The sequence below is a fragment of the Grampus griseus genome (genome assembly GCF_964374135.1).
Source record: "Grampus griseus genome assembly, chromosome: 13".
NCBI classification, from domain to species: Eukaryota; Metazoa; Chordata; class Mammalia; order Artiodactyla; family Delphinidae; genus Grampus; species Grampus griseus.
The window spans coordinates 50,293,725-50,317,203 of NC_139007.1; the positions used below are offsets into that span (position 1 = coordinate 50,293,725).

Here is a 23,479-nt window from a genome sequence, read left to right on the forward strand (position 1 = left end):
CTAATCAGCTCTTGTAAGAAGGGTAAGTTCTTCTTTTAGGATTTAAAGTTGCCCATATTAAGTAAACCTTCTCCTGGAGATCCAGAAACATATTTTAATGGCCAAAATTGAGCTCTTTCAATATTTTGGAGTAACACACAGCTGCATGAAAGGCTAAAGCGTGAAGCAGAGGAATGAACATCCATCACAGAGAAATAACACTGGCCAGCTAGATAGAAGTGCTGTAATCTTTTCTTATCTCCCTCTCTCCCTATTTTTTCATTCAGTATTTCTGGCCTTGTGCTGTAACTGTTTGCCTGTAAAGGTTTCAGGAAGCAGGGCTTTGGGTACAAAGTGGGAGGTTTCTTTGTTGGCATTGGGGTCTGCGCTCTTTGAGGGACCTATATTCTTTTTGAAAAAAATACTTGAAAACTTAAAAATTCCTCATAAGAATTGCACACAGATTTTTGTTTTACACATGTACATGCACACACACTAATGTGTCTAAGCCATTCAATTAGAGTACAACTGAGATAGTATATCAACAGTAAGAAAATTTAAATGTTTTTTAAGATGCCTTATTTTTAAAGCTACTTAATATTTAAATGTGAACTTTTTATTGTTTTTATCATATATATCATTCATATCATAAGCGTTCTATTTATCTTTGTTATATAAGAGTATTAATAAATCGAAAGCATATTAAGCACAGTATGTGCCAGGTACTGTTCTATACAAATTAAATTTAGTATGTCATTTAACTCCTCAACAACTGTATACGAGAGGTACTATTAATATGGATATTTTACATGTGGAGAAGTCTAGGCCTGCCCAGAAAGGTCAAGTAACCAGGCCAGATGTATACACTAAAAATTTATAATCAGAAAGTCTGTCTTCAGAAACTCTGCTTCTCAATCATTATGCTATACTTTGAGCGCCATATTATTTCATGAGGGCAACATGAAACGGTATTCACAACAAACTTGTTTTTAGGTTATAATGATATAATGAGAGAATGAAAAAGAGAGTGAAAACTATGAAATCTTTTACTAAACAAAGTCTGTTTAATTTATTCTTTGGGTCTATAGTCCACAGCCAGAAACCTTTTAAATCAAAGTTTTTTATATCCATCCAAATTCTATGAATTTGCAAAATAAATTCAGTAGGCATTTAGCACTGAAGTTGTTTCTCTTCAGGATGAGATGTTAGGTATATTTTCTTTGGTATATGAGATGTGAAGGAAGAGGAAATGGTTAAAAGAAAAAATAGGGGAAATGAATAAGTGAATTGTTTTTGATCAATTCTCCAAAAAAGTCATGTTTCTTAGAGCTCTGAGATACAAGGCATCAAGGAATTGCTGTTTAGTCATGAGAAAAATAATACAGGTGAAAAGTTGTATGTAAAACTAGGTCAAGAGTCCAGGAATATTGTGAAGCAATGATGCCTAGTGGATCACGCAGGCTTTCTAGTCAGAGCTGAACTTGAACCCTGCCTCTGTGACTTATTAGCTGTGTGACCTTAGGGAGGTATCTCACCATCTTTAAGCTTTGAAAAAAGTCCATTTTTCTTTTTTTTTTTTAAAAACAAAGATTAACTGTGATTAAGTGGAATAAAATGCAAAGCGTCTAGCAAGGCTCATGACACAGAACAGGTGTTTATTGAATGCTAAAATCTTTTTTTCTCCTCTCCCAGCAGCAGCAAAAACAAAGTAAGAAGAGGGTTATCCTAGGGACCTAAAAGGTCAAGGGAGTTTCATAGTGGGATTGTGGGGTCAAAGCTGGTCAACATTTTAAAGACTCTTGGTCAACTTTGCCAAGTTGTTATGTAAAAGCAATATTACAGTTCAAGCATTACATTTTTAATTATTAGAAAACCTAATTTTTTTAACATCTTTATTAGAGTGTAATTGCTTTACAATGGTGTATTAGTTTATGCCGTATAACAAAGTGTATCAGCTATACATAAACATATATCCCCATATCTCCTCCCTCTTGCATCTCCCTCTCTCCCACCCTCCCTATCCCACCACTCTAGGTGGTCACAAAGCAGGGAGCTGATCTCCCTGTGCTATGCTGCTGCTTCCCACTAGCTATCTATTTTACGTTTGGTAGTGTATATATGTCCATGCAACTCTTTCTCTTTGCCCCAGCTTACCCTTTCACCTCCCTGTATCCTCAAGTCCATTCTCTAGTAGGTCTGTGTCTTTATTCCTGTCTTGCCACTAGGTTCTTCATGACCATTTTCTTTCTTTTTTATTTTTTTAGAGTCCATATACATATGTTAGCATACGGTATTTGTTTTTCTCTTTTTGACTTACTTCACTCTGTATGGCAGACTCTAGGTCCATCCACCTCACTACAAATAACTCAATTTCGTTTCTTTTTATGGCTGAGTAATATTCCATTGTATATATGTGCCACATCTTCTTTATCCATTCATCTGTTAATGGACACTTAGGTTGCTTCCATGTCTGGCTATTGTAAATAGAGCTGCAATGAACATTTTGGTACGTGACTCTTTTTGAATTATGGTTTTCTCAGGGTATATGCCCAATACTGGGATTGCTGGGTCGTATGGTAGTTCTATTTTTTAGTTTTTTAAGGAACCTCCATACTATTCTCCATAGTGGCTGTATCAATTTACATTCCCAGCAACAGTGCAAGAGGGTTCCCTTTTCTCCACACCCTCTCCAGCATTTATTGTTTGTAGATTTTTTGATGATGGCCATTCTGACTGGTGTGAGATGATATCTTATTGTAGTTTTGATTTACATTTCTCTAATGATTAATGATGTTGAGCATTCTTCCATGTGTTTGTTGGCAATCTGTATATCTTCTTTGGAGGAATGTCTATTTAGGTCTTCTGCCCATTTTTGGAAGAGGGTACTTTCCTCAACATAATAAAGGCCATATATGACAAACCCACAGCCAACATTATCCTCAATGGTGAAAAACTGAAACCATTTCCACTAAGATCAGGAACAAGACAAGGTTGCCCACTCTTACCACTATTATTCAACATAGTTTTGGAAGTTTTAACCACAGCAATCAGAGAAGAAAAAGAAATAAAAGGAATCCAAATTGGAAAAGAAGAAGTAAAGCTGTCACTGTTTGCAGATGACATGATACTATACGTAAAGAATCCTAAAGATGCTACCAGAAAACTACTAGAGCTAATCAGTGAAGTAGCAGGATACAAAATTAATGCACAGAAATCTCTTGCATTCCTGTACACTACTGATGAAAAATCTGAAAGTGAAATTAAGAAAACACTCCCATTTACCACTGCAACAAAAAGAATAAAATATCTAGGAATAAACCTACCTAAGGAGACAAAAGACCTGTATGCAGAAAATTATAAGACACTGATGAAAGAAATTAAAGATGAAACAAATAGATGGAGAGATATACCATGTTCTTGGATTGGAAGAATCACCATTGTGAAAATGACTCTACTACCCAAAGCAATCTACAGATTCAATGCGATCCCTATCAAACTACACTGGCATTTTTCACAGAACTAGAACAAAAAATTTCACAATTTGTATGAAAACACAAAAGACCCCGAATAGCCAAAGCAATCTTGAGAAAGAAAAATGGAGCTGGAGCAATCAGGCTCCCAGACTTCAGACTATACTACAGAGATACAGTAATCAAGACAGTATGGTACTGGCACAAAAACAGAAATATATATCAATGGAACAGGATAGAAAGCCCAGAGATAAGCCCACGCACATATGGTCACCTTATCTTTGATAAAGGAGGCAAGAATATACAGTGGGGAAAAGACAGCCTCTTCAATAAGTGGTGCTGGGAAAACTTTACAGCTACATGTAAAAGAATGAAATTAGAACACTCCATAACACCATACACAAAAATAAACTCAAAATGGATTAAAGACCTAAATGTAAGGCCAGACACTATAAAACTGTTAGAGGAAAACATAGGCAGAACACTCTATGAGAGCAAGATCCTTTTTGACCCACCTCCTAGAGAAATGGAAATAAAAACAAAAATAAACAAATGGGACCTAATGAAACTTAAAAGCTTTTGCACAGCAAAGGAAACCGTAAACAAGATGAAAAGACAACCCTCAGAATGGGAGAAAATATTTGCCAATGAAGCAACTGACAAAGGATTAATCTCCAAGATTTGCAAGCAGCTCATGCAGCTCAATATCAAAAAACAAGAAAACCTGATTTTACTTTGCCTATGGTTATGGTATTGATTTGAATCTTAGGAGACAGACAGGATGTTTAACTATTAGTATTAAATGAATCTGAAACATGATTGTATTTCTGATTCTTAGTCATCTTCATCAGTTCCTCTTAATTCATTCTTCAGCTACTGAGACTTCATTCAAAAAATTTTTTTAATTAATAATTTTAGATAAATTAGAGATATGGCACTTAGATAGATTTCTGATTTTGGTCATTTTTGTATATTTCTTATCGCCTGCTCTAGCTGTAACCCTCTGTCCCCTGAAACAGGGTCTTTGTTTTCTCTGTGGCATCTACCACATGGTAGGTAATAATATTTGCTGAAAGATGGAAGGGATAAAACAAGTTATTTGCAATTTTATGTATATACAATAGCTATTAAAGCTTTTGAAAATGTAGCAGTTGCCAAGGATCTGGTTAGTAGGTTAGCTTAAAAGCTATCACAATTATAGAAATCAAGCATATACAAATCAATCAAGTAGGAAAAAATAGAGGATACTAATCTAAGGGTCAGAAGAGGGAAATTTAAGTATAAGTAAATAAAGGAATTTGAAGAGAATAATGCTAATTTTGTTGTGACCACTTTTATAAATACATGAATTTTCCATATTTTCACAAAGGTATAAGTTCATGGTATAAATTCATCTTTTTAGAACTACATGTAGCAAGAATAAGTGTAAAATATTTGCAACTCTTCCTTTTAAAGTTATTCTATACCTTTTGCTCATGCAAGTAAAGATGTATGAATTTTCCATTCAATAATCACTAATTGAGTACCTACAATATATTGTGCCAAGTGCTGTAGATGGATGAATAAAAAATTGCCATTTGAGATGTTCACCGCCTGCTAGGGGAGACTGACACACACAGAGCTGTCATGTGAAGTCAACCGTGTTAAGTGCATCAGAGAGTTATGAACAAAGTGATTTAGGGGCAGGGGTTACGACTCACACCAAACTTGTGCAGTTCCAAAGAGCTTTACAAAAGCAGCAACCTTTGAGTTGGGCTTTTAAGGATGGCCCAGAGCCTACTAGTGAGAGCACAGGGGGATGATATGCATTCTGGTTGGAAGAAACAGGAAGTTTTTAATATGGCCTATTTGTGCAATTCTTTTGGTATTTGTTGCTAGCCCCATGTGGCCAAGGGGTTCAAACCAGCACATTTTATCACATCTTGTACAAAGTCTAATCAGTAAGTATTGGTTTTTGAGTATCTGGATGAATGAATGAACAAACTTACCTTCTTAATATGGGACAATAATTTCAAAATAAAAAAATTATACTTCAGTGAGGGTTGTGTTTCTTTACTTGATTATACCTATGCAGTTCAAAGGAGAATTTAAACTTTGTGAACTTTGATTAACATTCCTCTCACCGGGTTTTAAGAAAACACAGCTGTGGACTTTATTCCTACCATTCTCTGCTCCCCCTTCTGCACTTAATTTCTACACTTTCATTGGTCTGTTTAGATGCATGAGTTCAAATATATGCCTTTGGTGGGTTTTTTTTAGTCTAAAATAAAACCTACTTAAACGGAGGCTGCAGTCCTGCTTATATGTGGAGTGATATTCAGGTTGATATTTTTTATTTCCTCTTTAGAAGCAAAATGAACTCATCCTGTTGTACACATTATACATTCTCCAATTAAAAACCTACAATACAGTGTTAGGGAATGGGCTTGTATTTCCTATTGCAAAGTGTCCAGTGATATCTGGAGGATTCAGCTGGGTTTTAAAGAGATTGTATTAACATTTGTGCCATAAGTGACAGTTGAGTTATTTTAATTAAATGGCAGTTTCAGCCAATTAAGATTTCTCATTGTTTTGAGTCCCTTTTCCTTTTCTTCCTCTTTTTGATTTCAGTATGTCTTGGGAATCCAAATATGCTAGAGTATGATTCCTTTGGTATTTTATTATTCCTTTGCAAGCCAAAACAAAACTCTTGAGACCATCACACTCCCAAAAGGAAGCTGTAAGTCTTGGGAGTGTGATCACAGCTACCTTTCTAGGACCCCCAAACTGAGTCTAGTGTTAAACACAAGAAACACATTTTTTGCTTTTGTAGTACTTCAGGAAGAGTAATAAAATAACATTGCATATGTGTATTTTATTGTATGTGATCTTTCTTGATTCCCAAAACAACGTGGAGAGATAAGCAGGGTAAATATTTCCATCCCATTTGATAAGCAAGGCTCTGTCATTTACCTACAAAAAAGATGATTCCTCAAAGTCAACAGCTGATACAGGGGTAAGCTGGAACTAGAACTGAGTTCAGTGCTTCTCCCTCTGTGTTACAAGCCCTGAGGACTTTCTTTTACTGGCTTACTTGTAAGCTATAAGGAAATGTGGGAAGCAGAGGAAAGAACAGTAATGAAATTATTTACAGATGAACTTGAAAGATGGCTAACATGCTATTGGCATTTGGAGAAAAAGACTTTTTTTGAGAATCATGGTGAAATACTTCTACCACGTATAATTCCTGGGTTTTATACCAATCACAAGCTCAGTTATTATCCCAAAGTGAGTGGTGGGCTGTAGAATATGGACTGGAAGGGTTGTTTCTCAAACCAGGGAGACTAGTGAGAGATATCATAATCTCTGTAAGAATTGATGGGATGGAGGCAGGTGTGGGTGAGGAGGGTGGAATTTGATGGTGCCTGTGGGAATGGAATTGGAAGGAAGAGTGAGTTCAAGGACAATTTTGAGCCTGGAATAGACAGAATTTGGTGGTTTATTAGATAGAAAGGAGAGAAGAAAACAGCAACCAGCACTAGACTCTGTCCTGCTCTGAATAACCCTAGTAAAGTTAGCACATACAAGCATAGGAATATTGACATTCCTGGTTTCACGCTTTATAGAAAAAGGAACAGATGATTTCCATAACAGGAAAGAAACATGGCTCTCTCATCTAGGACAACTAAGCATTTGTTATGTGTCTGCTCAAATATATAGACTGCCTGAGTTAAAGGGAGCCTGGTTTACCCAGCGATCGGTTGTAGCCACCTCTTCAGGAGTATATATGGAAATGACTCAGTTGGTTTCTGTATTATTAGTTTTAAAGTGGGGGCTTTTGATATAGAAATATCTAAAAGGATAGGAACAGGAAAACCATGCGAGTGCATCAGATGCCTATTCATAGCAAAATTTCAAGTTACCTTTTGATGCTGAGGCATTATATGTGGGCCAGGTTTTATTGGGTGGATTTTCTCTTCCAGAGTTCCAATATCCATATTATATAATTGAGGAAAACAATGTCCTTGCTCCTTGGCATTGAAATTCAAAAGCAGGGATTTATGGCTTTTCAAGTCACACATCTGAGAAAGGCTGTCACTCAGCTAGTGAAACTATTTTCAATGGAAAGTTGAAAAGCTGAAGAAAAAAATATATTTTGCTATACTGTTGATTTTACTATTTAGTAGGTATGTCTCTGACCGCCTGTGTTACACAGTCTTGGGGCAAAACACAAGAAAGATTGATCAGAATACAATTGGTGGGTTTGAAAAGGGAACAAAATAATAAGAGGAAACACACTCCTCATTTATGAGACTGCTGAGCTGCTTACTCAAGGAAATTTATCCTGCTCCTGTTATAAATCTGAAACGTATAAAAGAAATCAGGATGAGGAATGAAAAAATAACAATGAACATTGTTTTAAAATTGTGTCTCATTTTGTCATTAAATTGGATGTTGTTGCTCAAGGAACCATCTGTTCTTTCCTGAAAGAGACAAGGAAGGAGGATGTTTATCTTAATACATCTTTTTTTCCCTTTGTTTCCTTCAGGGGTCATGGTATACTGAAAAAGCACTCGAGAAATCTGGGGGGAGCTGGAAACTATCAAGTTATTGAGGCCACACAGGGGGCAGAAAAGACAGAGGTGGGTACACTTTTGATCCATCAATCCTGCTATTGAGGGTGTCCCTGAAAATATCTTTGTTGTTATAAAGCCAGAGGACACCAAGGAAAAGGTATAAAGTGGGAGGTTTTTATTTTAGAAAACAGATCAATATGGTTAAATGGAAGCTTGATAGAGTCTATTGTTAATGTCAAATTAATAGCATGCATGCCAAGAACTTGAGCTAGGCATTTCCATCCTGTGTCTGCCAGGGGCCAGTGGTTAGTACAGAGACTGAGCTTGGTTTGATATTTACATTCTTAGCTGAGCTTATTTAAATAGTTCTCCACAGAGGCAGCTAGCCCACCAAAATAATGTTTTAAATTTATATCCTTTAAAACAGAAGAAAAGCTTATAGTATTACCGATCAGATCCTATAAACTTACTACTCACCTAATACGGATCTCCTTAGAGACCATAGTGACAGCTTTGTTATCAATACATACAAGTAAATAGTCTTGATGACACTGACTGGTGGACATAAATCTCTAATGCTTTTTTGAGAAACGGTTTTCTGTGTGCTGCTGTTGTATTTGAGGCCCCTCCAGCCCCTCAGGACTGTGTTTTCCCACTCAGAGTGAGAGATTTGCTCCCCTGTTGCAGTGAAGATGGCAAATCAGAGACCATGGAGTAAACCTCAGCCTGTGGGAAGCCTCCTCCCACTCTTGGATTCCCATGAGAACAAAGCTCCAAGGGAACAGGAAAGAGTGGAAGACGTTACATTTGGTTTAGGCTCATTGCCTGGTTTTCTGAAAACCAGTACAGTTTTCCTATTAACCCATTGCGATTTCATTTAGACAATGGCAGTGGGTTCATTTTCTTGTTATCTGAGCATTTTACTACTTTCTTGTCAACTTTTTAAGTTTGTGTCAGTGGAGAATAACATGTTTTAATTGAAATCTACCTTTTATTATGAACTAATGTCATGAAAAAATTGTATCAAAAAGCATTTATATTTCTATATAAACAATTGAAATCTCCATACTAAGAAAAACCAGCACGTACATTTGTAAACATTAATTTTGTATTTAAAGAAAATTAAGACTAACATAAAATAATTGAGTCTTTATTGTGAGTGGAGTGGATAGTGCTTTATAAATATGATCTCATGTAATCCTCACGATAACTGTGTGGGAAAAGTAAAGAAGGCATAGTTATTCCCTGTGACAAAAGTGTACCTTGCCAAGTGCACACATTTAGCTAGTGGGTGGTGAAATTAGGATTTGAGCCAGATTTTGTCTGATGCTTAAGCCTATGTCCTTGACCAGCTTGGATAGGGAGATTCGGCAGGAGCTAAAATACTCTGTTTAGATGAGCAAAGTATCTTGTTTTCATCAGGTATTTATAATCGATGGTTGAAAATATACATTTTTAAGGAACATATTATCCCATACTCTATGAACTTTACAAAAGAGATGAAACATTTTTCTGATTCATTTAATGAAAAGCACTTAACTAAAAAAACAGTTAACTAAAAAACAAAAAAATTAAAAACACTAAAAAAAGTAGCACAAAAAAGAAAATCACAAAAATTCACACAAAAATTCACTGAAATACTAAATACAGGAATGTAGAAATCAACAAAATAGAATAATACAAGAAAATCGTGTTTATTCTAGAAATGTACACGTGCTTCAATATTGAGAAATTTATTATAATTTCATAGTCATAGACTAAAGGATAAAACTGCTATTTTTACCTCCTAATAGATTTCAAATGACATTTGATAAAATGTAACTATATTTCTTTTAAGAACATGCATATATACAACATAGTAATTTAGGTATAGAGAGATATTTTTAAATTGTGAAAAAACAGAAAAACCGTAGACACTTACTACATGCCCTATTTCATCACTTATAGTTAACATCATTCTATAAATTCTAGCCAATGCAATAAAATTTTTTAAATGATTAACGTTTTAAAATTTCTTAATATATATACTAGAAACTGTTCTAAATACTTTACAAATATTAATTCATTTAATCTTCATAACAATCCTAGGGAATATTGACTACTATAATTCTCATTTTACAAATGAGGAAGTTGAGGCCCAGAGAAGCTAAGTAACTTGGCCAAGGTCACATAGCTAATAAGTGGTAGAGATGAATAAGCACTCAAGTGGCTTAACTCATGAATCTTTAATTTTAAATCCTATCATATGCTGTCTCTCAAAGTTCACAATTATTAGAAAAGAGATGACATCTTTTCTCCTTAAAAAAAGTGTGTGTATATATATATATATATACACACACACACACATATATATGTGTGTGTGTGTGTGTGTGTGTGTGTGTTTATATGAATTTACTACAAATCCCAAGAAAATCAACTGGAGAACTATTAGAATAAGAGACTTCAGTTAAGTGGTCATACAAAAGATAAATGTGTATAAATCAGTCGACTTTTCTATGAGAGCTACAAATAGAAAACATGATGAAAAAATCCCATATCTATGAGTAAGCTATAATAGAAATGTACAAGACTTAAATGAAGAAAATAACATTTTGTTGAGAAACACAAAATAAGATTAGCAGTAATGGAGATTGGTATTGTATTCCTGGATGAGAATAATAAATAATGTAATGATGTTAGCTTCCCCAAATTAATTTATAAAGTTAATGCAATTCCATATAGAACCACAAAGAGATTTTTAGGGAGAGATTGGCAAAATGATTATTAAAATTCATCTGGAGGAATGAACAGACTGGGAAAAGCAAATTTTTGAAAAAGAATAATAATGAAGAAAGAACTTATAATTCCAAGTATTAAAACATATTATAAAATTACTATTACTAAGGCAGTATGTTACTTTTTACTAAAATAGAGACTTAGGAGAGGCTAAATCATCTTGAAAATTCCCCAAATAGACTTAAGCATATAAGGGTAACATATAATAAACACAGAATTTCATGTTGGTGGAGAAGGTATTATTACAAGAATACAATTCAAATAATTAGTTATTGTTAGGAAAAATTGTAAAGTTGAATCTTTTATTTATACAAAATACAGATAAATATCAGATTAATTGAAGAAGAAGAATGAGATATAACTGAAAAATAGGTGAATAATTTATAATCTTGTCTAATATGACATCAAAGGCAAAAACCATAATTAAAGATTGATAGACTTGACTATGAGACATATTAAAACTTTTTTACATAAAAATAGAAAGGAGACTCAAGCAGCATGCCTAGCACTGTGTTTGAAAATTCTTTTCTTGATTTTTTTTGGGTTAGAATTAATAAATCAGCAAGTTCTGACTAATATTCTAAATACACTACTGTTTGAAGGCTTAAAAAAGGGAAGCCCATTCTGGGATACTGTGCTATAGACACAGAGCAAATTTCAAAGATGGAATTCTAGAGAAGACCAAATAATGACATGGAAGTCAGGATTGTTCCATCTAAAAAGGTCAGCTGAATTTGAATTATAGTATCCAAGAGAGTAAAGGATTTCAACTAGATAGTTTTATAATTCATACAAGTATATATAAAGAAATATAAACATATATATAAAGAAAGGTGGTCATTGACAGTTTAGCACTAATTGTTAGTGATCAAAATAGCTGCCATTTAATGTTCACAGTGTTTGCAAAACGCATTTTCTCATTCCTTCATTCAGTATTTATTGAGCACTTGCCCCATTTACTCTGTGCCAGTTGTGAGCACTGAGGGTGCAGAACTGAGGATACTTTGCGATGCCGCGGGGTTTGTAAACTGCAGGGTCTAGAGATACAGAGAAAAATTGACTACAGGACCATGAGGAGACCCAAGGAGGGTCACATCAAGAGTGGCTGACGTTTAATGCTTTGGGAAGGTCCTCAGGGATGACATGCTAACTTTCTTCAATTATATGAGGAATATCATCTGTATGATTGAAAAGGCAAAACTAGGTTGAGTGGATGGGAATCAGAGAAAGACATATTTTTATTTAATTAAAGGAATGGCTGTCTGAAATTATAACAGGCTACCTCTGGTACCTGAGATAGTTCCAGAAGCTTGGTACCACTAGGAAGGAAAGTAGCACAAGGAATTCATACATGAAATGGTGAGGGGCTGTGGATGGAGAGTTGGTGATTAACTCATCTCTGAAGATAAAATGTTCTTGGATCTGTTATTGAGATCGTTGATGTGGGAAGGGCTCCCTTGAAGACAACACAATGAGGGGCTCTAGGGAGTCAGGCCCACCAGCGTTCCACTTAACTCTTAGACTCAAAGTTTTAGTAATCCATGTTCTGTGTTTTATTAGTATAATTTATATATTGAGACATTTAAACAATGCTAAGAAGAACAAAGAATAGAATTAACTCCCACCTCTCAGAATTAACACATTTCATTTTATAATATTTGCTTAGTCTTCCGTTTTAAAGAAATAAAATGGCACAATTAGTTAAGTCTCCTTTCAGAAGCATCTATAAATTAGTGTGTATTGTTCCCATCCATTTTATACTTTTACCCACGTATTTATGCAACCATTCCAATATTTAGTCCTGGTTTGTGTTTTTAAAATTTACAAAAATAATATCACTGCTTTTCACGACACCGTGTTTTTGAGATCTATATAGTTATATATATATATATAGTTCTAGCTCTGTTCTCCTAGGTGAAATTTGTGGGGGTTTTTTTTGTTTGTTTGTTTGTTTGCAGTACGCGGACCTCTCACTGTTGTGGCCTCTCCCATTGTGGAGCACAGGCTCCGGACGCGCAGGCTCAGCAGCCATGGCTCATGGGCCCAGCCGCTCCGCGGCATGTGGGATCTTCCCGGACCGGGGCACGAGCCCGTGTCCCCTGCATCGGCAGGTGGACTCTCAACCACTGCGCCACTAGGGAAGCCCTGTGTGGGTTTTTTGATAAGACGTTTACTATTCACGTTTAGTGGCCTTCCTTACTCCGAAATTGGGCCTGTGGATGACAGGATGTTATTGCTGGAAGATTTAGGAGAAAACGTTCTCATTTATGTCTTTATATATTGTCAACACCGGGACTTTTTGAAAATGACGAAAGCTAAGCCAGAGGGGAAGTCAGGACAATGTAAATAAACTAGGCAAACCAGAATGGAGGATTAGCCTGCATATGAAGAAAACAAGGCTGCAGGAGGAGAAATGACTTTCTGGGCTACACAGCTTGTTAGTGACAGTCCTCGAAATACCAGCCCAAATCTTAGAATCAAACAATTGCATGGGATAAGATATATGTAGAATGCTTTGCAGTTCATTGTTCTTTTCATCATGGTGTTTCTTATGTTTAATAAAGATGTAGAGAAGTAAGATAATGGATTCCTAGGGCCAAATTGCCTGATATCCTGCCTTCAGAATGGCTGAAGCTTTAATGCATCAATTTTTTTTTTTTATGATTGCTCTCTCTTTGCCCAGGTAAATATAATTATCACCTCTTTCCACTAGATAAAGTATCCTGTCCCATTTGTCCCACTAGGTAGCAGAATGTGGCCAGGTAAATCAGTTTTCACTGGTGATTAGAAGTCATCCCTTCCATTTGCTTGTCAGCTAACCTTTGCCCTATACTTGTCCTGTTAACAGCTGGCTAGTTAATGAATGTGACATGGCTGTTTCTGCAAGGTTTGGGCATGCTAAGATTGTACAGAAGACAGAGAACTGACTCACTAATTAAGCAGGGGTTTTTAGTGCCAGCTTAGGTCTGCAATTTCTTTAACCAGACCCAGTCTCAGGTGTTCTTCATAGTGAGGTGGTCTTGGAATTGTATCGTTTATCCTACATGGAGTTAGGACAAATAATTCATCATTTCATTACTTACTTTAAACTTTTAAACTAATACAACACCTAGGATTGAAAGGCTTGCAAATATTTTTAAAGTTTTACTCGTATCAAATTTGTTTTAGTTTTTCCAATATATTTTATACATTTATAAGATACATAAAACCAGTCTTCTTGACTATCTGCTGGCAATAATATTTGATTGCTAAAGTAGTCTATAGAAGTTAAGTGATATAGGGTTGGCCAAAAAGTTCATTCGTGTTTTTTCCATAAGATCTTACAGAAAAACCCAAACAAACTTTTTGGCCAACCTAATACATTGAAAGTAAAGATTTATCATGTGAAAAGTATCAAGTTTCATCTGATTATGTTCTTAAAAAATTATGGTAATTTGATTATCTTACAAATGAGTTCAGTCTGTAAAATCCTAATTTACAAATGCTTGAAAAAACAAAATACTCTTGATTAATTTAATGTCAGCCTATTATCCTACCACGTAAATATCATAGACGTTGTAACTATAGTCACAAAAAGTAAGAATCCATTGGAAAGGAAGTGGAGTGCTTTTGGCTGTTTCTAAACACAACCGTAAAAGGTCAAGGATATCATTACTGAGAAAATGAAGTCATTGTCCAAAAGTTGCACATGAGCTGATTTTTGTTATTTGTCTCAAGTGGTGTATCTTCAGATTGCTGGAAGACATCATGAATATTTTAGCTGCAATTATTATTAAAGTGTTCAGTGTGTAACCGTTCCATGTGTGGGCATGGTTGCAGCAAGGTGGCTAAAAGGACAATGTCCCTCAAGGTCATATCCACATCGCCTATCTGTGGTGGCTCCTCTTTGGTTTAGTTTGGTTGGTGGTTATATGCTATTTGTATGTCATGTGGAACATGGCTCAACTTTGTGAGCTGACTGCTAGGGGGCCACTTAATCCATTTTCTTAAAATTACGCCCTATGTTAGTCTCTAAAGTTTGCTTTTGGTATTTAAATGCATATCATAGCTTAATCACATCACACCAAGTTGTAATTTCAACAGTACTTTATCATTTTTCTTTGGCTGTTTTGCTTGTGGCTATTTATTAGTCCATCACATGACGTTTCGTAGTTTTTCTGACACTAGCTGAATATTTAAATGACATGGAAGAATTGGTGGAAAGAGCACTGAATGTTGGAAGTCAGATCTCTGTTCTGGATCTTATTTTGCCCCCATCCAGCTGCATGAGTCTTAGCAAGTCATTCTGAGATGTGGCACAGTGCAGTGGATCAAATCATTGACTACCAAATTTGAGTCCAACTTGGGCCATTTATTAGTTGGTAAATTTCTTAACCTCTCTGTGTCAAGGTTAGGTTCTTATCTGTAAAATGGAACTGACAATAGTTCCTCTCATAAAATTATTAAGGAGATTAAATCAATGGATATTTATAAAGCACTTAGAATAGTGCCTTTATGATTGATTGTTTAATAAAACTTTACTGTGATTGGACTTCATTGGGTTTGATTTCTATATGAGTATTTCCAGTTTGACGATTACATTAAGTTTCTGTTTCTTGCCTTTGTTTTCAGTGTACCTTTAACTTTGCTAAGCTGATGCTGGTGAAAATATTGTTTCTATGCAAAGTATTAGTGGCTATATGGTCTAACAGCAATGATTTTTTGTTTTTGTTTGTTTTAAATTAAGGCACATGTGCAAAACTAAAGAATTTTTAAAAATATAGCCAAAATAGCTATATATCTCATAGTTGTATTGACTGAGACAATCTCTATAACTGGGCTTGGAACTTGTGTTTGTATTGTGTAGACATTTTGTTTACCTTCTGAAGGGTTAATTTATTTCATTTTTCAATTTCTGTCTTCATAAATGCACTATTGGATGAAAGGCTATTTGGAAAACTGAATTTGATTATTACTTTTCACCTCTGTAGTGTCACTGAAAAAATTCCACCGTTTATCAGGTTTCCTTTGTACAGGCTGGTACATGACTTCTATCTTTTTAAGCTTATCACACATCCATAACTCTTAAACAGTTCTCAGTTTCTTTTAATTAAGCTTGAAACTTGTTAAAATTGAAATATTTTGTAGTGCATAGAGCAGTCCAATGTCAGAATAAGAGCTTGGTGGTAGAAAGACAGATAAGTTTGTTTCTTAAAAACAGGACATACCCACCAGGGTGAAAGAGGCCACTGAAATTGGAACTCGTTTTAGCCCATGGGAGAAAGTCCAGCTAAGCTAGTGGCCTTATCATCTAGAGAGAATGATGACAGCAAAAGGAGGCTGTCCTGATAGGCAGGGGGTCGGAGTCCGAATTGACCAGCAAGGTGCAGCAGATGGTATCCCAGCAGGTGGGTGGGCGATGGTGACGCAGAGTCTGGGAACGGGTGCTATCCAGGCAGATAAACAGAGAGGTCTGTTCACAGATAGTATGGCCCCAGGGTTGGGGCTGGGGTTTCGGAATGAAATTCAGGCCCTGGTAAAACTGGATAGACTAGTGCAGAGGCCTGTTTTGGAGGGACTAGGGTACTATCCAGGGCATTGGAGCACAGAGTTTGTTACGTGGGACCACAGGTTAAAGGGGACTTGCGGCACCCTCATTTTTGGGGATTGTGTGGCCTGGAAGGATGCTGGAATAGGGAACCAGGCCAGTCTTTATAGATGCTGACTTTGATAGTGCTTGGTATAGATTCATGTGTCTGTCTTTTGAAAATTGAAACACTCAAATGTGTTGATTACTAAACTGTGCTTTACTTTATTGCTAACAAATTAGATTAGAAGGCAACTCTGAGGTAATCAGCCTTGCCTCTTTTTTTTCTTTCTTTCCTTTATAAAGCTTGCAGAACCTTTCAGATCAGAATGAATTCCATGCAGTTGAAACCGCGCACATGGGGCTTAGGTTAAGTGAAGCATACAATATAGAGGTGGTGTTATTTCCTACTCTTCTTGGATTTATCCTGAGGAAGAAGTCATGTATCAGAGAAGAGAGTATAAAATGAGAGGATTAGCAAGTAAGTGGTTGTTTCTGGCTGAGCTTTGCTTGAAATGGAGGAGAAAATGGCATGGAAGTTGCTGAAATTCATTTCCTTATAATGACATGGAGTGTTAAATGGCCCTTTCCCTAGAAGTCGTTTCAGGCCTAGTTATGTTACTTGGGAGTGCTGTTTCTCAAATCAGGACCTCCACCTCCAAGGAATAAGAGAGAAAATGGGATTTTGACTCTTTTGCCCGTGTCTTAGCTTTTAACAGCTTTCTGCTTTGGATCTAGATTTTATGCTTACTGACATCTTTGTGATTGAAGGAAAAAACCCTCAAATAAAATAAAATCGAAGCATTCCTATTCCTTATATTTTGAAATAAATCTTAGGCTGATGTCCCCTGTAAAAAAATTTTTACTTGGTTATTATGAAATTCCAAAGCTTCATCATTGTTTCTCCAAATACTGTTTTCAACAGAAGAAAATCCATGGTTCTTTCTAATAGACTTTCTTTATAATGGTGAATATTGTGTAGAGAAACTAAGCATTCATTTATCAAATGAAAGTTAATTTATGTAATTAAGGTCAAGATAAACTCGGCTGTCATGAAATCTAGCTTAAAATTCTGACTTTCTGTGTGACTTTGGGGCAAATTATTTACTATACTGGATTTTAGTTTCATATCTCAGTTTCTACCATGTTCATAGAAACACTGTATTTCTGGTACACCCTTGGGAATCACAGTGGTTAACCAAGTTTTCCTTTTTTTAATGGATTTTTTTTTAGTGAAAATGACTTTAATATGTCCCACTCTTATATGCCCTCATAATTTGAACATAATTGTATTAGAGTTCCACCAGATAAACGGAACCAGCAGGAAAAATATATCAAAAGGCTTATTGAAAGGGATTGGCTTAAGTATTTGTGGAGGCTGCCTAGCAGAGTCTGAAATCTTAAGGCAGGAAGGGCAGACTGGAAACTCTGGGGCAGGAGCTGATGCCACAGGTGGTATTTCTTCTTCCTCAAGGAAACCAGTTCTGCTCTTAAGACCTTTCAGATGATTGGACCAGGCCCACCCAGATTATTGAGAATAATCTCCTTTACTTAAATTAGTTTATTGTAGATGCTAACCACATCTACAAAATTCCTTCACAGCAATACCTAATTCACTGTTTGATTGAATAACTGGGGATCACAGCTTAAACTGACCCTCACAGGCCACTCCTTGTCAACTTGGCATCTGTACACATTTCCTTAAATCATACCTAATCTCAAAATAATGACAACAACAAAATCATACTTCCACCTGACATGATTAAAGCTATCCTGTGTGTAACTGAAATCATGCTAACCCTTTCCCCAGAAGAGGTACAGGGTCTTTGGGGGTTTACTCTTCTGATATCCCATAACTTAAAATACTGTGATATAAAGTTCACTATTATTAATATATCTTATGTTAGAAGACAAGCACTTGAGAGGGAAGAAAGAGACACATATTTGAGACACACACACAAACATTTATCACAGAAAAGGGAAGGGTACAAATAACTTAATAGTCCTCATTTCTGGAACTGGTGACATGGTCATAGCTAGTATTTATAACTTCTTTCTTCTACTACCCAAGCCATACATCCCATATTCCCTTTGCTCTCAAGCAGGTACCTCAGCTTATTATGGTTCTTTGCCTGGCAGGGTGACCCAAACCTTCCTTCCTAAAGAGTCTGGGCCATTAGCTGTTGTTTTATGGTTTTCACTGACTTGTGAATTGAATTGTGGTTTTCATTGACCTTAGTCACAGAACCTGGTAGTAACAAGAGATGCCCTAGGGATCTCCTGTATTACAGACATACTCTTCCTTACTCCATCGTGTAGTACAGCCCAGTTGTCCCTTGATAATCTGGATCAATCACCCCAGCCAATATAAAAACTCCATTTTTGCCTATTTATTCAGAGGCCTGAGAAGCCCACAGTGACTGGTGGCGGTCTTTACTCTCAGTTCAATGGAATTGTTGTTGTGTCTCCTGGTAGAAGCATTCTTCTCTTTGAAACTAAGACCTCTCGACCAGCAAAACAAAAGATCACAGGAACGGGAAGCAAAATTTTGCTAGCGGATTGCTAGGGATAATACTGAGGGGTGTCACTCCCATTTCCACCCCTTGATTCCTGGACCCATGAATCCTGGCCATGACTCCCATTTCCACCCCTGGATTCCTGGACCCATGAATCCAGAGTATCACATATTGGATGCTGATTTATAGTATTTATAAACCTCTTTCCAGAGCCTGGGCACATACTGCCACCTCGCTAGCACTGTAACTGAGTCTTCAAAGGAGGCTGTCCTGATAGGCAGGGGGTCGGAGTCCGAGTTGAACAGCAAAGGTCACTGTTCTACCATGCTTTCTGCTTCAGGATGATGGAGAAAATTGTAATACCAGTGAATGAGCATTGTCGGACTTCATTTGCTGTGAAGTGAACTCCTTGATCAGAAACAATGTTGTGTGGAATACCATGACGGTGGATGAGACATTCTGTAAATCCACAGATGGTAGTTTTGGCAGAAATACTGCTTGCAGGGAAAGCAGCTCTATATCCAGGGTGTCTATTGTAGTAGGAACAAAGCACCACCCTATCCATGATGGAAGCAGTCCAGTGAAATAAACCTGCCACCAGATAGCTGGCTGATCATCCCATGGAATGATGCCATATGAGGAACTCAGTGTTGTATTTGCTACTGAAAGGTTGGGCACTTAGCAGTGGCTGTAGCCAGGCTAGCCTTGGTGAGTGCAATTCCATGTTGCTGAGCCCGTGTATAATTTTTACCTCTGCCATAATGGTCACTGTTCATGAACCCATTGGGCAATGACAGTAGTGGCTGGGAAAAGAGGCACAGATCCACAAAATAGGTCATCCTGTCCATTTGATTATTAAAATCCTCATCTGCTGAGGTCACCCTTTGGTGGGCAATCATATGGGACATAAATACCTTCAGATTCTTTGCCCATTCATAGGGCATATACTTCTTCCCCAAATTTCTTTGTATCAATTTTCTGATCATTTTCTTTCCAAATTGCTGACCATCCAGTCAAACCATTGGCCACAGCCTATGAATTCGTACAGTTTTATACCTCTGGCCATTTCTCCTTCCAAGCAATAGGAACATCTAGCAGTTCTGTTCCCTGGGAGGATTTCCCTTCACCATCGTCCTTCAGAGATGTATTAGGAAGGGGCTGTCATGTAATAGCTGTTCACTTTCAGTTGGTGCCCGCATATCATACACACCATTTGTAAACCAGGCCCACATTTTCTATTCCTCAGTCAACAGGTTTTAGGGAACTCCCCATGAGGCGAAAGTATGGACTGGTAGAGGATAGGTAGTGTAGCAGGAGTAGGGCCCATGGGCATTTGGACAACTTCCTCATGTGATTTACTTATGCCTTCAGGACCTGCTTGAGCTCAGTCTCATATGTACCTCTTCCAGTTGATATTGGCATGCTGCTGTGCACTCCCAGCTGTATAGCTTGGTGGATCAGACAGCAGCCAGTTCGTGATGGGCAGCTCAGGTGTCATGGTAATTTGGTGGCCCATGATTAGACATTCATTTTCTACTCAGGCCCAGGAGCAAGCCAAAATCTCAGAAAGAGAGTAGATACCTGCGGAGGAAGATAGGGCTTTGTTACAAAAGCCTCGGAGTTTGCATTATGATTCACCAATAGGGGCCTGCCAGATCTCCAAACAGCATCTCCGTCTGCCACTGGCACTCATAGGGAAAAGGCTAGGAGGAAGATCAGCAATATGATTGTTTGGCAGTACAGCAGGTTCTCAAGGGGAGTTAGCCTCCCCTTCATTCAAGGGGTTCTTGGTCTGTAAACCAGGTCAAGACTAGGAATTGATGGAGACGTTTCCACTGTTCTGATGATTCAAGATAGACCTCTGTTCGGTAGTCCTAGAAAGCTTACGCTTATACAGATCCAGTAGCATTGATGAGCTTGCCCATCTATTTATTTTGTAGGGACACCGTGATCAAACCATAGGTCTCTCTCTGCAAGACAGACTATTCTAGTTACTGCTTTGGCTCTGCTGTCCATTGTAGTAACCACATCTGTCTTTGGTAATTAAGTGCTGCCACTTGACCCTGCCACCCTGGCACCCAACTTTCCCCACTGTATTTAGGGATCCCAGCTCAGTGGCAGCGATTCCCACTGTAATTCCTGACCTATAGAAAAGAGTGACCCCAGAGTTTTTCAGGGATGCTGGAGCTCTTCTCACAAATGTATTTCTTACAGTCATAGTTAAAAGTGTGTCCTTCGGACGCTCCTGGGGTAGGTCAGCAGGTTTTACATGATAAAGCTATTTTAACATTTATTCTACAGTATACCAAGGCAGTCAGTTCTGGCATTTTGATTTCATTTAATGTTGGCCCATGTCTCAACCAACCAAACAAAATGCTAGACCCCTTTCTAGCCCCTGGAGCTAAAACATTGAATCCGGAATCTGTTTAGTGAGCCCATATCAATAAATTCATTCTGATTTAACTTTATGTTCTTCCACAATTATCCAACACACTTCATATCCATTCATTCATGCACATATTCCCCAGATTTCTATCTGGGGAGTAAATTGGAAAAATCATGCATTTCTTTTGGTGCGTAGCACACTTCCACATGGGTCACACTGTGTAACTCACCCTTTGAAGCCTGCTGGAACATGAGTCTACTTATAAATCTAGAAGCAAAGAGGGGTGGCAAGGATAAATCCTGAGGAGAATCAGCAGTGTCTTGCAAGGCAGATAACCTCAGGAGAGACTATTACAGGTTCATCAAGACAAAGCAGGGGTTAACTGCTTCAGGCAGAGGTGGAGGGTGGCTTTTGTTGGCAAATGACTCAGCAGAATTTAGGGTTTTGAAATCCTCAGTTTCCCTGGAATTTCCCAGATGTATCTATTTCAATTTTCAGGATTCTATTCCTTCTCAATCAGTGCCCTCACTTTAATAATGATGTTCTGCAAGGTTGGGAATTCAATTTGTATTGTCATTCAGCAATTTACACCTTGAAATTCTGGGTTTGAAATCTCAACCCTACAGCTACAGGAGATAAGCATTTTTCCTTCTGGGCAGACATAGATACTTTCGGGTCATTTATACAGAGCTTGAACTAGGAATTTCAAGCCTTGAGTGTGTCCTTTTCTTTCCCTTTTCTACAGCATGGTTTGGAGCAACCAACCAAGAAAGAGATGATATGCTTATGGTTTATGTGATTATGGAGGCTGGTTAGGCAAGTCCAAAAGTCAGGTTGGCAGGCTGGGAACTCTCTGGCAGGAACTGAAGCCATGGCCTACAGGTATAGAATTTCTTCTTCCCCTATTTTGGCCTTTCCATTGATTGGATCAGGCCCAACCAGATTAATTGAGGATAATCTCCTTAATTTAAATCAGCTGATTATAGATGTTCCTCCTAGATTAGTGTTTGCTTGAATAACTGGGGACTATAGCCAAGTTGGCCCATAAAACTGACCGTTCCAGTAGTCCAATTTTATTCTTGATTACTCATAGTCATCCCACGTATAGGCAGATGTAAAGGATGTATACGCAAAGATTATGGCTAATTACCCAAGCACAGGCTCTAAAACTTGGTAAAACTTGGTTTCTTGAAAAGGCTCTAAAACTTGGTGTCTTGAAAAACTTCTAGATGATAGTTTGTTCTTTAGTCATTTATTTCTCCTTAAAAATAGAATGAAGTGTTGCAGCTACAATATGCTCTTTGGTGGCACGATGTGATTCATTTATTTTGCAAAAAGAGCTGTAGTGGCTTTTTCTCAACAGATTTTCTCACCCTCCCAAAAATCATCTTATTTGTGGTCTGTGGCTCTTATTATCTTTGAATTAACACACTGTTAAAACATCCATAATAGAGAGGGTCAGCCTTGATCTTTGGGACTGGACCAGTAAGTTTTTCTATTGTGTTCATTCATTGTTGCCTACTGAGGGGCTGATTCTGCTAACAGGTTCAGAATTTAGTTTTGTTCAACTAAGAATTCTAGAATTTGAGAATTCAGAAAGCTGTTCCCTGGATAGCTGAGCATTCTCAGTATGTTGTTTTAAAATGTACTTTTAGAAAAAAGTTAAGTCGGCATGTAACTAAAATATCTCTGCTGAGGGAAAGGGGCACATTCCTGAGTGAATATTTGGTTGCTAATCACATAACAAGGTGACAGGGCTTCCTGGATTGATTGCTCCAGGTGGCTACAACCTTCAGCCAAGCTCATGTGACTTGTTTATTTGGAATAATGGTGTGTGTTGGGCCATCTTCTTATGTATGCTCTAGTGGCCAAGAGGCAAGATATTAATTGCTTTGACAAGATTTCAGGTGCAATCTATGGCTGTGACAGAAATTTTTGGGAGAAACCTCTGGGGCAGTTTACCTGGTGCTTTATAATTCAGACCAGTGGTGATGGGGAGAGTGGAGGAGGAGGAATCTGATTCCAGAACATGTACTTCTCTCCTCTATATTAACGCCCCACATTCTATTTAGTACAATTAAATGAAACTCAATGAAAGGATTGTTTGAAGAAAAAAAAAGAATTGGGGGGGTGTCTTCCTGGAAGTGATCAGCCACCCCCTCCCTCTTCCCTGTCTCCATCGGTCATAAGCAGAACATCAGCTCTGATTTGATTTGATTTATTTTATTTTA

At 37.3% G+C, this 23,479-nt stretch overlaps 1 protein-coding gene across 1 annotated transcript in view; it reads left to right on the plus strand.

Moving 5' to 3' along the window:
- PKIB (cAMP-dependent protein kinase inhibitor beta) overlaps positions 1-23,479 on the plus strand; it is a 102,565-nt gene that overhangs the window by 15,688 nt on the left and 63,398 nt on the right. Inside the window, exon 2 of the mRNA XM_082669203.1 lies at positions 7,978-8,071. The gene's annotated coding sequence lies outside the window, so the exon portion shown is untranslated. The remainder of the gene's footprint in view (positions 1-7,977; positions 8,072-23,479) is intronic.